Genomic DNA, 14502 nt, shown 5'->3' on the forward strand with positions numbered 1-14502 from the left:
AAAAAAAAATATGTTTTTCGTTAGTTTTAGATCTGTCTTTATTTAGTAATCAGAATTTCATAATTTATCTTCAACCTAGTACACGACCCAATGCGAAAGGAAAAATTATAGAGCACAGCTCGCCACCAATAGCGTTGATCTAACAGAAAGCTCGGTGAGGTGTGGGTACTTAGTTCAACTTACGATGGATGTACCTCTGACTACCCCAATTGGGATATAGTCGTAAGCTTATGTATGTGTGTGTGAAAAATAAAAAATCTAAAGTAATTTATAATATACCCGGAACCAACAGAAAAAAGTAAAAACAAAAAAATAATTATCAAAATCGGCTCATACACGACGAAGTTATCCCCGAACAAACATAAAAAAAAATACGGTCGAATTGAGAATCTCCTACATTTTTTTTGTAGTCGGTAAAAAAGAAAAAAATGTTAATTAAATCAAATCATAGCATTTTGGCCATGAGTCATCAAAACAAAGATGTACAAAAGGGTCCATTATTAATTATTGAGACGTTTTGCTTAATGTTATGCAGTTCAGAATCAATGGGGTGACATTTTATTAGACAAGAATAATAAAATTGTATGCAAAATTATCGAACAAGGCAAGAAATAAGCTTGCTATTTACCCGACTGCCACGCAAAAAGGAGGGTTTTGTGATTGACCGCGCTGTATATATGTATGTATGTATGTACCTATTTCGGAGATTGTTTTTCTTGTTTCATACTTTTTAAGGCGCGATTTCGGTTTTTATTAAAACTTATTATGTTATGTGATAATGTTTTTTTGCGCAAGGGGACATTTTTTACTTCATTATGTCAAATTTTATACTTATATTGTAAATTTTTGTTATTATGTATACCAACATTACAATTACTGTGGAAATAATTACAATATTTTGTCGAAAAAGCCATTGAAAACCCAAACTTATATCGACACGGAATCAGAGCGCCATCTTGTATCGAGTAGCTGAACTAAAATTAAGCAAATTTGCAAATTCACTACCCCATTTTTGATATTTAAATATTTAATCACTTTAAAGTGATCGAAATATTTAATTTACTTAAGGAGAAAGCCAACAAATTACATTTACTATGGAGTAACTATAATAGTTACTATTAAAAGTATTTTTGACTTACTAACGCCCTCTATTATCCGATAGCAAAAGCATTCCTTAATAAAATATTCAATGCGGGCACAAAGTTACAAGTAACATAAATTTACCCTTGCGTACATAAAAGAAGCTTTACCTACAAGAAGTGAAGACTTAAAATTGTTTTTCTGTGTTCTATATAGAAGAAGTAACAGTACTAAAATATTTACAAAGGTATTCGTCGGTTGAAATAGTGATATGGACCTCTGTGCAATAAAGAAAGAGAGGGGTGTTTTTATTTTGTTTTTAATTATGCCCCGTCGGAACTTGTGGCGGATCACTCATTTTGACACTTCAGTCAGGTAACCTTCAGAATTGCAATATAAAACAACCTTTTTTTGGTAATAGATTTTTTTGGCGAAATATAAAAATTGTAACCAAATCTTTATTTCGTATTATTATAATAATATATATACTTCTCATGGCCATTATTAATAATTAAAAAGAAATAAAAGTCATAACGTCCAAACAATAAAGTGCTACATTAGTCCACCATTTTGTTTTTTTAGTCTGTCCTTCTGAGTATGCCTTTGCATAGTACGTTGCTTCAACCCTACGCTAAGAGCAAGGTACTACAATACATCTATACAAGGTACTCCTCCGTTTTCCATTTGCCTACACAGTGTTAAAATATCTACTCAATCTACCTATGAACAGTTTTGCAATTCGACACGGCGCCATCTGTGTTTTAAGTTTGGAACTTTGTCGTCGTGTCTTTGTGTGGTGTATGGATAGGTTGTGTTTATGTGTGCGTTGCCGGAGACGGATGTATTTTATGTATGTATGATGGGTTTGTGTGTGTGTGTTTGTTTGTGTGCGGGAGGCTGGAGGGTTGGAGCGGACGCGGGGAAAATACCGTCGGCAGAGGAAGAAGACGGAGAAAGTATAATATATTATTTTGTTTACTTCCTCTATCGTCTGTTGTCTCTGGACTTGAAAGTACGGTTATGTTCTTTTGCATGTTTGATAACTGAAAAATTTTTTTTTTCTTATTTTTTGACGTGACTTATTGGAGATTTGCCGCAGATGGCATTAACTACTTGGCCGGACAAAAACTGAAAATCTTCATGATAATTGGTTGAATAGTTAAGGCGTGATAAAGTGACGGACAAACAAATAGGTATACCGGGTGTTAGTGACATCGTAACGAAAACTTTTAGGGATGATTCAGACCATGATTCTGAGTAGTTATCAAGTGGAATTTTCCGCAAGTATGGAACTGAAAATAATTTTTTAAAACAATAAAATTTTGAATTTTCTGACAGGAAATTCCAATTGATATCAACTCAGAATCATGGTCTTATTCATTACTCACTTTCGCATGTATAAAATAACTAAATTTTTTTTTATATTTTTTGGTATCATGTTTTATAGTACCAAAAAATAATCAACCAGCTACCTAATCCTAAAGGGCTTCATTTGTAAACAACACAGTGGATGACAATCTAGACAATTACCGGGTGAGCTTTCAGCGCTCCCCATTTGTCCGGCCAAGTAGTTAATGCCATCCGCGGCAAATCTACAATAAGTCACGTCAAAAAAAAGCTATTCAAATATAATAAAAATTAAATTAAAAATTAAAATAATAGTTGGTACCCGACCAAATAAAAGTTCTCAGTTGACAAAAGGTTAAAAAAGCTAAACCCTATAAAAAGCAAAAAATAACTTATCCCACATATGCTTGCAAGCAAACTGAGCTTGTAACATTCCTATCACACTTAACAAACGACCTGATGACCGATTTCTACCAAACATAGCTAAGAACACTCTCGACTGATATACCTTTCAAACAACAAAAACCGCAATAAAATCGGATCATCCGTTCGGGAGCTACGATGCCACAGACAGACACATACACATTTACACATCCCGTGGTTTTTGCGTCGGGGGTTAAAAATATTATTAGTCAATATTATTATTAGAATTTAGTTATTAAGACGATGGGTCCATTTGGCTCGAAGACAATACTATAAAGGACCTTTCGAAGCGTCTCGTTGAGGCGACGCACGAACCTATGGCTGGCAGCCATTTTTGTCAAATGGTTAGTTTATCTGTTCAAAGGGGGAATGTTGCCAGTCTTTTGGACACTTTGCCTCGGTAAGATGCTTTGCAGGAGTTTTCCTATTTGTATAGAATTGTATGTTGAAAAAAAAATCAAGTCAAGTAATCTTTTTTAGAAACTTCAAAACGGTTCATTCACACGTTTACAAAACAATGACGTCATCAGCAAACGTCAAACGCTGTAAGTTCATCATCATCATCCCCCTAGCGTTATCCCGTTTTCACAGGGTCCGCTTACCTAACCTAAAGATTTGACAGGTCCGGTTACGTTAGTATTTGGTATACGCTAAGTTCATGATATTCGTAAACAAGTCAAAACAAGGTTTTTTTCTGATCATATTCGACTAGCTTCTAAGTTATCTTAAAAAGTGGCGCCCAACGTGGGACTTCGATATGCGAAAGGATTACTTCCAATTGTTTGAATCTCTTGCCACCCCATTAGGAATCACGTGCGTGAGTTTTTGTATGTGTGTTTATTATACAATAATAAATATTAAATATTTTCACAAAAATTGTTTTTTTTTTTATTCATAATGGCGCCCAAAGTGGGACCCTTATTGCTTCAAATTGTAACATAGTTGGAGTAGGTACTATATAATGTAGCTTCAAGAGTATATAGAGGAGTATACTCAAACACGGTCGGCTCTGCCTACCCCTAAAGGCAACCGACGCGAGATATACGTCCCTTCTCTGCTATCCATACAACTAATCTCTACCACCCTCGCGTAATAGGCCATCTCCTCGTTGCCATAGCAACCGTACAAAATGGCTGCCGCACCCCCCACCTCCCCGCGCGCTGGTTTAAAAGCTCACCCCTTCCTACCTTTCTTCAGAGAGCCAGTACGTCTCGTCATGGACAGATGTCCATCGCGTTTCTTATTTTACGTTCGACACATTTCGATCTATTATTTTTCAACCTATCCGTCGACTTCATTTTTTTCAATCTACCTCCAATAAATTTTAGACTTTTATTTCCGTATTTTTTTTTCACTTTCAGTTTTTTTTATTTTCCGTGTGGTGCTTCGGTCCTGTCGAAAGGTAAGTTTAGGTTAAGAGAGCTAAAAAAATGTAATAGAAAACAAACAATTTCGAAAAAGTTTCGTCCCAGTATTGATTGTCTTGCAGATCCGCGGAGGGGGCAAAAATATCCCAGTGTGCTCTTAGCGCTCCATTCAAAACACAACTCTGTCTCGTAGTCTTAAAGCTTAAATTCCTTTGAGACGTCCCTCACTTGTTACCTTCAGCTTAAAGATTTAGGTGCAAATAATTAATGTCATCTAAATTGAATATGAGTGCTTAAATAAATCATTCTGTACATTGTGTTATGATATTAATTCCGTTATTGCTATCAACCATTACTTATATAGGGTGTTCATGTTTTTGTAATTGCGATAAATCGGTCCCGTTTTTCGCGTTACTAATTCCTGTACAATCATGAGCAATATAATGTACCCACTTTAGGACTCTGTCGCACTAAGATATTTGACATTTAGTGAGACTTACAGTTCAATTTGTCAAAAAAGGTAATGTGACATGGTACCAAAGTGTATACATATTAATGCTCGTGACCGTACACACCATTTAATTTTATTTTAAGTTATACCTGTCATTTTCTTATCCACTGAAAACGAAAGGGACGGGTACTCAACAGGCATAAATTTATGCAACACACGTCAATTTTAAGCAGAAATTAAAAAACCCTCTCAAAATTTTATATTGGCCAATAACCCGACAGAATTAAGTTGACAGCACACGTCAAACGGGTTGCATATCAGCGGGGTGCCTATTTTATTCGCCTAGGTTATTCGTTCATTTTAAAATTAACAACGATTGACAATCATCCGTCCCTTTCCGTTTCGGCGGATAATAAAATGACGGGTATAACTTAAAATAAAATTAGATGTCTACAGGAATCGGGGCTATGTGCATAGTTTAATTTAAATTCGGTAAAATATAAATTGCCATTTTTTATCATTTATGATGAAACTGGTAAAAAGGTTCGTTTTTCAGTAGTCACCCAAAGCTTTCTTAGCAGTGCTTGTCTCAAATATTAGGACTTCATTAGTGGTTTTAGGCGGATCCGACGTTTCGTTATGTAAAAAACTGACGATTCAAAGTGTAATCAATCAATCAATAATTCTTTATTGCACAAAGACATAAGAAGAGGACATGTACAAACGAATAAAATAAGCACGATAGGCGGCCTTATTGCTTAATAGCAAGTACTGCCAGGCAACCTTGGGGTGAAAGAACTTTATGTATTGGAGCGCGGGATGATGCAATAAAAAATGTGTTACCTACTGATTTCTTTTTATTAAAACATTTGAGTGCTTTTGACTAAAATTCAGACTGATCTTAGCAGTTTTTTTTTTTCTCTTTATTTGGGTCATCAAACAGTATCACAATCAAAATTGTTAACTTATACTAATATACATGATAGTGGGTAATTGTGAAACCAACACCGATAACCACAACTAATATTTTAGTTATGTTTAGTTATGTGGTCTAAGGTGCACGCAAACTCTCCAGACTGGTTTTAATGGTCTAAGGAGTACGCAAACTCAAATTAAGATAAAAATATTTTTTAAATAAAGATACTTTTTGAATTTGAATTTAAATGAAAAGAAAGAACGAAAAGTAAGAAAGAAAGAAACATTTATTGTTTTCGGACACCACAGACACAGATAGGTACGTTAGAGCCAAGGTTCGCGCCCAACTGGGCACCTCCAGGTCTGTTGTCTTAAATTTTGTACCAAGTGAGAGCCCTCAGCGCTCCCCTTCTGTCCGGCCAAGTAGTTAATGCCATTTGCGGCAAATCTACAATAAGTCACGTCAAAAAAAAAAAAACCTTGTCTGTAAGCGCACTCTTCTTCTTCTTATCGTGTGGGTTGTGAGGTGAATTACCAACCTCATCAACCCTGGTGTTAGGGTTATTACTGAGCCGCCAAAGGTCCCTGACATGACTCATGTAACGATTACGTACTTACATCAGTAAATAGTAACCGGGACCAACGGCTTAACGTGCTTTCCGTAGCAGGGATCGTCTTACTTTCCGACAAAGTGATTTTTCTGAGTTGTCCCCACCGGGGTTCGAATCCGGGACCTGCGGTTCGGAGCCCAACGCTCAACCACTGGAGCACGGAGGCCGTTAAGCGCACTAAGGTAAATTAGTAACTCATCCAAGACCAAGGAAAGTCCCGTACCGGAGTACAAACCAGCTATCTTCGTTTGAGAGGCAAGCCTTTTTCTTGACGTCACTTATTGAAAGTCTCCGTCAGACGGCATTAACTACTTGGCCGGGCAAGTGAACCGGAGACTCACAGGACCACAATGACTTGATTAGTTTAAGACTAATTCGATTATCTGCTTAAGCCAAGTTTTCTAAAGTTACCTAGACCAATTTAAAAATGGTTTGTTTTATCTTAGAAAACATTGACTTAAATACACTTGAGCGACAAGGTACACGCCCGTAATTCCTAATGGGGTAGACAGGGTCCTCAGTCTCAGATAATAACAGCTACTTTTGATCGGAAATAAAAAACCTGTCAACCAGCCAACAGCGTTAGTGAAAACTGCACTTCATCATCATCAGCCCATTAGCGTCCCCACTGCTAGGGCACGGGCCTTCCCTATGGATGGATAGGGAGATCGGGCCTTAAACCATCGCGCGAGCCCAGTGCGGATTGATGGTTATTAACGGCTGCTAATGCAGCCGGGACCAACGGCTTAACGTGCCTTCCGAAGCACGGAGAAGCTCGAGATGAAAACTTTTTTTTGTGGTCACCCATCCTATGACCGGCCTTTGCGAAAGTTGCTTAACTTCAACAATCGTAGACCGAACGCATTAACCGCTGCGCCACCGAGCTCCTCCCATAGAAGGACATGGACTGATGGATGGATGGGATTTCATTTCAAGGACGTACATTGACCGAATTGGAGATGTCCTTAGAAAAGGCTCAGTACGATCTACTCTGGCCAGAACCCCGATACCGACCCCGCCGGCGTGGTCGACGATTTCCCTCATTCAGCGCTTATCGCTATAGACCCGCTAGGGTCGATTAATTCTTTTCAATATTCTTCCTGTCAGACGACGCCCTGAGCAGAGGTTCGCGCCCAACTGGGCAACCCTCAGGCCTGTTGTCTTAAATTTTGTACCAGATGAGAGCGCTCAGCGCTCCCCACATGTCCGGCCAAGTAGTTAATGCCATCTGCGGCAAATCTACATTAAGTCACGTCAAAAATAAATAAATAAATGATTCTAGTCTGAACCGGCGTGCGTAAATGAAACGATTGATAAATGTGGAGGAAGCAAGAGAAGTGTGTCAGGATCGAAGCAAATGGGATTCCATAGTCTCTGCTTACCCCGGTAGGGAATAGGCGTGAGTATATGTATGTTGAATCAGAACATTTTTTTTAAATAAAATCTTATTAATGGTCATCATATTAGATAACATAGTTACTCTGTCGGTTTTAACGACATGGCCGGGAAGAGAAGCACACACATGTCCTGTTTTCTCTTTACTTCCCGTCTAGTAGGGAAAATAGGGTGTAATATAAAAGGTATTTGAATCCGCAAACCCCAATCGCGCCCTTACAATAGGGTTGCCAACTTTTTTTAAAAAGAAAGTACCAGATTCATGGTGTCAATCATCCCTCAAAGTTTTCCTTACGGTGTCACTAATACCCATACGTACCTGTACGGACACGAGTACTAATGTATACACTTTGCAACCATGTCACATTAACTTTTTTGACAATTTAAACCGTAAACCTCATTAAATGTCAAATATGACAGTGCGACAGGGTTCTAAAGTGGGTACATGATATTGCTCATGACTGTACTCGTATGGCTACCCGTGCGTGCTTGTACATGATGTAAGTAACTTCGTAACGAATACTGATGTTTCAGCTCATGATTCTGAGCTAATATCAAATGGAATTTCCTAAGGCAAAAGTATAGAATTAAAAATGTTATCTTTTCTAGCCTATTCGATCCCACTGCTGGGCAAAGACCTCCCCTTGATATTTCCACTCCTCTCGACTTTGCGCGAATTCCGGCCAATCCCTCCGATAAGTATTGAGGTTGTGACACCATCTAATACGCGGTCTGTCTCGACTTCTTTGCCCTTGAGGTGAGAATTGAAAATAATTAAAAAGAAAACACAAAATGTCATGCATTTTCCGACGGAAAATTCCACTTTAAATTTACTCAGAATCATCCGAGCCGTGCTAGCCCAGTTGGTAGAACGCTTGCCTCTCACTTTGAGGTTGCAGGTTCGAGTCCAGCACAGGCCTAAAACAATGATTGTCGAATTTGTTTTCGAATTCATGTTTGGACCATAAATGATTATCACTTGCTCAGCGGTGAAGGAAAACATCGCGAGGAAACTCACATTTCCGAGAAATGCATTGTCGAAGGTATTTTTTTATTTTATTTATGTATATTAAGAAACAAACGGTCATTTACATGAAAGTATTACATTATGGTAATTAGTTTAGACCTATAGTTTCCTTAATTAATTATAATGTGGCCTGTAACTTAAATTACTTACTACTTCCATTTTAATTTATCTAGGGTAGTTTACTTTAATAAAAAATAATAAACATTCAATAACAAAAGATTAAAGAACAAACAATATGGATGATTCCAAGGTCAAAGATAAACATTAAAGATGCAGATTACTGAATATCTTGACGTAAGTAATCGTTGTAATTAGTTGGAATCATCCGTTTAAAGAGAATTAATAATAATAAAAGGTATGTGACCTAACCTGTATTGGGCTGGTTTTCCCTTCGCGGGTAGACAGACAGGTGGACGCTTCTGTAAAAAAACCGGACCTGTCAGATCTTCAGGTTATGTAAGCGGACCCTGTGAAAAATAGGATAATGCTAAGAAGATGATTAACTCAGAATTTGTATGTAATGTGTCACAATTTGTTGAATAAACATTTTCTCTCTCTCTCTCTCTCTCAGAATCATGAGCTGAATCGTCCCCCTCAGTTTTCGTTACGATGTCACTAACACCCTGTATAGTAACGTAAGGGAGGCAACCCTACCTTATAGTAATGTGAGTAATAAAAATCTATAGGTTTGTTTGTATGTACGAATTGAATTTGCTAAGTAATTGTACAGAAAGGCGGTTCGGTACCTGTGTTTCTAATTCAGATATCGCCTTTTATTTTGATGCTATGCAAAATAAAAGGCGCTTTCGGCCTAAAGTATTTTTTAAGGAAGTTTCGGAGCGAATTTCTTAAATGAACATACACTCGCTTTGGCAATCCTAGGGGTGGGCAGTCACTGAATGGACTTGCATATGGTTTTAAATGTTAAATACGTAACGTCGAGTTTCAATAAGCTGTTTACAACTAGTTTCGGAGTAAGTTACAAGTCCATCAACCTAGGTAATAGGCAGAAAATTAATCCTAGATAGGACGGCCATTTTATAATTCAATATTTAGTCTATGACCAAATAAAAAGGCCACATTAAAACAAAAGGGTATTTGACTGGGTCAAAGATAAATTATAAAATGCTAATCTAGAAATAGAAGCCAGTCTAACATAATCAAAAATTAATCTCATTTCGAATTTTATTAATGAATTGAATAACAATGAGTACGACGTTTGACCGCTTTTATTGATGACGTCACAGGACAGTATTTCCATACAAACTCCAAAGAAAACTTTCGTTTTGATGCTTCGTAGAAAGTATCTCATTAGTCCCGGTTACTATTTACTGATGTCAGTACGTAGTCGTTACGTGAGCAATGTCAGGGGCCTTTGGCGGCTCAATGACAACCCTGACACCAGGGTTGATGAGGTTGGTACTCCACCTCACAACCCACACGATAGAAGAAGGGCTTCATCATAAATGACTGCTAGCTAACTTCCAAGTCCACATAATAGGGGTGAGCCTTTTGCCATTAACCGGGCACAAATCGTGGAAACCACGTGATATGAATTATATACGACCCAAACATGAATTCAGACTCATGAAGTCGAATCGAATTGGTTTTAAACTTGCAGCTCTTCGTTTTTATTACCTCAGTCTCAGAGGGCGTAAATAACCCACAATGAAACAATTCATCTAACAAGCAATATTGCAATTTGACATTTGCGCGCTTACTTCTGTATGCGCAAAGGTCAAACTGCAATTATTACCTACTTTTTAGATGAATTGCTTCAATATAGCTCATCTGAAAGCGTAACTGAATTCATCTTCTGCAAAAGTCCAATCAGTGTCTTGCAAAGTAATAAATTAACTGGTTGCACTTAAGACCTCCTGCTTACACGTCGTTTCTGTAATAGACCAAAAACACTTACATAAACATATATTTTATAATTATGACAACTAATAGTCCATTAGTCCACCACTGTTTACAAATAATTCGCTGGCTTCAGTGACTGAACTTTATCGCTATCGACCCACTAGGATTGATTGATTCTTTCAAATGTTTTTCCTCTCAAACGACGTCCTGAGCAGAGGTTCGCGCCCATCTGAGCACCCTCAGGCCTGTTGTCTGAAACGTTGTACCGGGTGAGAGCCTTCAGCGCTCTTCATTTGTCCGGCCAAGTAGTAAATGCCATTTGCGGCAAATCTACAATAAGTCACGCAAAAAGAAAAAAAATTCGACCTAGCATAGAAGTGGAATAAATCTAAATATTACAACACATCATTAATTTAAGAGCCACGCACTTGTCGGTGTAGCATTCTCCATGCTACTTTTTTAGAAAAAAATAGGGCAGTGGTTTCCCTCTTGCCTTCCGCCCCGCAGTACTCTGTCTGACGCGAGTGGGATGGCGCCCAGAGTAGTCTATTTCAAAGCCGTACTAGGACTCCTATCCGCCTCTGAATAGTACTGACAGTTACTGCTGCCCTCTGTCAGATTCCAGGTTACAGTCCCTGTGACTTGTCCCTTCCGTCCTGCATTACCGTACAGCAACCGTTGAGGTCTTCACCCGTATCTCTGGGCAGGGGATAATATCATACATTCTGAGTAAAATAAATTATTCATACAAAAATGCAGTATAAATCACTGTTTGGGTACCTATGATAATGTCTCGAGGGATAAATATTTTCATATCTCCAGGGAAACTCCTTCTTACTTCTTTTACTGCAGCAATTTGGTAATGGAACACAAGAATTTATCATAATTAACATTAACAAAATATAGTTTAAAAGTAAATTGAATACTTAAAAATTTAGTTTACAATTAATTAAAAGTGTAGGTTGTGAGGCGGAATACCAACCTCATCAACCCTGGTGTCAAGGTTACTATTGAACCGCCAAATGCCCCGGACATGGCTCATGTAACGACTACTTACTTACATGAGTATGTAGTAACCGGGACCAACGTTAAGTTGGTCACAACTTTACAAAAACAGAACTAGTTAAATGGTCTGTCTTTATATTTCAACTTCAACTAAAATGAACCAGTAAACCCCTTTAGAATAGTATCGAAAGAAATTGTTATAATTTTATAACTATCATAATCTGTCTTAGGACTAGTATGTCTTTCTGTCCACTTTGCCTGCCTTTCGATACTAAGCACCTTCGCTGTAGTGACCTTTCGATGCAAATAATTCGATGTTACAACCATCGATGTTTTTACTTACGATTTTATAATCCGGACCCTGTATCGTTTTCGATCAACAAGCTTAGTAGGAAACGAAGGCTGATTTTCCACCAGAGCTGTGCGAGTAAAATGTGTCGTACGAGGATTAGCTGTGCTGTGGAAATGTGTAGGGGTTTCCACCATACCTCCACCGGGTGAGAGCCTTCAGCGCTCCCCATTTGGCCGGCCAAGTAATTAATGCCATCTGCGGCAAATCTACATTAAGTCACGTCAAAAAAAAAAACCACCATACCTGTGCGAGGTTAAATTTCTCGTACGATGAAGTGTAGCGGAGCTGTCAAAATGCGCAAATGTGCGGTCCTTCGCACACATTTCTCGCGTGTTTTGTATGTAGAATGGCCTCGCTTCGCTAAACCCTTTACCACCAGAGCTGAGCTAAGCGAGGCTAAGTAAATGAAGTGATTCTATTGGTAGATTTTTTTCCTCGCACACCGCTTAGCTACCTCGCACAGCTCTGGTGGAAAAGCAGCCTAAAGTCCCGTCTATAGTGCAACGTAATATTGGCCAAAACGGCTTGTAAGGGCTTCATAAAATATTTATGTATGGAAATTCAATCACTCCATAGATTGATGGGGTAAACTAATACGACTGAGATTCAATTTTTTTTACACAATTCCCTTTCTGTAAGGACTGTAAACCGCACGATACTATTATATGGGGGTTTGCTGATTCTTTTTATTTTATTTATTTTATTTTTACAGTTTTACATTCAGCCATTAAGAACAGTAAAAACTATTTCGACTGAAACAAACACATATATATATAAGACGTAAGAATTATTATTATTTTAACTAGAACAAGCGGCCTCTGTGGTCCAGCGGTTGAGCGTCGGGCTCACGATCCGGAGGCTTTGGGTTCCAATCCCGGTGGGACATATCACAAAAATCACTTTGTGATCCCTAGTTTGGTTAGGACATACAGGCTGATCACCAGATTAGTCCGAAAGTAAGATGATCAGTGCTTCGGAAGGCTCGTTAAGCCGTACCCCGGTTACTATTTACTGATGTAAGTGAGTAATCGTTATATGAGCCATTTCAAGGGCCTTTGGCGGGTCAATTATAACCCTGACACCAGGGTTGATCAGGCTGGTATTTCACCTCACAACCCACACGATAAGAAGAAGACTAGATCCATAGCGAAATGCCACATCTGTGGATTTGGCCACCGAACAGCTGTACAGGTCAACGTCCGGGTTGTCATGAGCCAGGGCGTTAAGCATATCCGCATCGCGCGAGTAACTGGCAAGTACAACCAAGATTGGTTCTCGACAGCGGGACTTTAAACATTTGCGGTTGCCGTCACACGTTGCAATAATGTCCGGTACGAGTACATACAGCCATAGACGACAAAATTTCCGAGTTGAAAAATAAAAACGACTATTTGACTTTTGATTGTTCTTAAGTTCCTAACTGCGTAAGCGACCTCCGTGGTCCAGTTGTTGAGCGTTGGGCTCACGATCCGGAGGTCCCAGGTGGGACATATCACAATAATTACTGTGCTTAGGACATTACTGGCTGATCACCAGATTGTCCGAAAGTAAGACGATCCGTGCTTCAGAAGGCACTTTAAGCCGTTGGCCCCGGTTACTATTTACTGGTGTAAGTAAGTAGTCGTTACATGAGCCATGTCAGGGGCCTTTGACGGCTCAATAGTAACCCTGACATCAGGGTTGATGAGGTTGGTACTCCACCTCACAACCCACACGATAGAAGAACTGCGTAAGGACATGTCATGATCTTCTAGCAAGAGAGATCCTCGTGTTGTCAGCTTGTGATCCTGTTGTGGCGCCATCTTGAATAACACTTAAGTACAAATTTCGGGTCTTTAGCCGTGGTAACCCAGTTGGTAGAATGCTTGCCTCACACTTTGAGGTCGCAGGTTCTAATCCAGCACAGGCCAAAACAAATTGTCGAATTTGTTTTTCGAATTCATATTTGGATCATAAAAGTGCCGAGGTTTTTCTTGCGGCTTCTTTTCCCCGGCTATACAGGTGGTGAGAAGCTGCAGTAGTTTTAGGCGGATGAGACGTTCGTTACGTAAAAATTGACGATTCAAAGTGTAACTATGTTACCTACTGAATAAAGATATTTTTGAATTTGAATTTGAAAAATTATTATCACGTGCTCAGCGGTGAAGAGAAACATTATGAGGAAACCCACATTCCCGAGAAATTCATTTTCGGAGGTATGTGACCTTACCTGTATTGGGCTGGTTTTTAGAAGGTCAGACAGGCAGTCGCTACTGTAAAAAAACTGGACCTGTCAAATCTTCAGGTTAGGTAAGCGGACCTTGTGAAAAAGAGATGATGAAAATTGAAAACATAACAAACTTTCAATCGAATATTAAACTTTATTGTCAGGAGATTATACAAGGGGTCATAAGTTCAATGACCGGCAATCGTTGTGTGGAAGAAGGTGCTATGCGCCCCAAGCTGGATGCTGGATCAATAAGGCCGTCGGGGTACAGTCGTCACGTTAAGTGTTTTGGAATGAGTAAGGTGAATTTTTATTGTGCGAATTTTTGTATGAAAACTGTTTTTCATTGACACAGTTGGCTCGATCATTACAGGCGATACGGCTCACCTATCACGTTGGTCTTACAGAAAGCTCGGTGAGCTGTGGGTACTTAGTTCATCTTGCGATGGATGTACCTCTG

This window comes from Pectinophora gossypiella, chromosome 26, assembly GCF_024362695.1.
Source record: "Pectinophora gossypiella chromosome 26, ilPecGoss1.1, whole genome shotgun sequence".
Classification (NCBI taxonomy): domain Eukaryota; kingdom Metazoa; phylum Arthropoda; class Insecta; order Lepidoptera; family Gelechiidae; genus Pectinophora; species Pectinophora gossypiella.